This window comes from Cibotium barometz, chromosome 57 (genome assembly GCF_041138505.1).
Source record: "Cibotium barometz isolate CiBa-2024 chromosome 57, ASM4113850v1, whole genome shotgun sequence".
NCBI lineage: Eukaryota > Viridiplantae > Streptophyta > Polypodiopsida > Cyatheales > Cibotiaceae > Cibotium > Cibotium barometz.
This window is the reverse complement of record NC_141102.1, coordinates 28,937,289-28,938,719: the sequence shown is the minus strand read 5'-3', so window position 1 is coordinate 28,938,719 and position 1,431 is coordinate 28,937,289.

Genomic DNA, 1,431 nt, shown 5'->3' with positions numbered 1-1,431 from the left:
CCATCAAGCTCCCACTCAAAGGTGACAGTGTGCTCCATAGGGAAGGTAATACAAAGATGCAGAAAGGACAAGAGAGACGAAAATGTGAAATAAAAATATAAAAACGAAGGAACAGGTGGAGCAATCACGATTGAGAATGAAGGAGGTTGAAATGATAAAACAAGGTGAAGCAATCACGATTGAGAATGTAGGCGGTTGAAATGATAAAACAAGGTGGAGCAATCACGATTGAGAATGATCACGGCGGTAATTTTTTTTATAAAAAATATACAAATATATATGTATCTACAAATATAAAAAAAATACACAAATATATACATTTATTGGTTCTAAGTATTATTTTTATAAAAGGCTTGTCTCTTTGTAAATACACACACACACATGTCTATATTTATATTATTATATTGTATATATTTTAGGCTAAGAATCCCCCGACAGGGATATATGTATTTTAGTGTGTGTGTGTGTGTATTTACAAAGAGACTAGTCTTTTACTTATTTTAGGATATACAGATATATTAGACTATATATCTATTAGGCTACACACACACACACACCACACACATTTATTAACATCAATATATATATGTACATATTTACATAGCCTAAACTATAAAATGTATGTGTGTGCAATAAAATACATATAGCTTAATACATTTTTAGACATATATACGTGTGTGTATATATGTATCTATCTTTAGGCTAAGTATATTTTAGGCCACACACACATATATGGTACATAGTTAAGGGTACATGAAGGAAAAGAGGTATTTAGGGTACATGAAGGATACTCTCAACTCAACAAGCACGCGAACACATGCAGGAAAAGAGGTGAGTTTTTTTCATTTCTTGATTTTTCTCTCTGCTCTTCTTTTTTGTGAGAGCCGACGGCGGCGGCTTCGTTGGAGGTAATAGTTGGGGCTTCGTTGGAAGTTGACGAGGCGGAGCCCATGAGGAGGCGGAGCCCATTGAGGAGGTGGAGGAGGTGGAGTTTGAGGAGGTGGAGGCGGAGATGGTGCAGGAGGTGGAGGCGGAGATGGTGCAGGAGGTGGAGGCGGAGATGGTGCAGGAGGTGGACGAGGTGTTTAGGAGATGGAGTTTTAGGAGGTTGAGGCAGAGGCGGAGACGGTGGTGGCACTGGAGAAGACACCTCCATCGCCATTGCTCCGGCTTGTCCAATCCCCAGCTCTGCCAGGGGATTGGACAAGTCGGAGCAATGGCGATGGAGGTAATAGTTGTGGCGGAGCCCGTTGAGGAGGTGGAGGAGGTGGAGTTTGAGGAGGTGGAGGTGGTGTAGGAGGTGGAGGCGGAGACGAAGCAAGAGGTGGACAAGGTGTTGAGGAGGTGGAGGCGGAGGCGGAGACGGTGGCGACGCTGGAGAAGGCGCCTCCATCGCCATTGCTCCGGCTTGTCCAATCCCCCGGCTCTGCC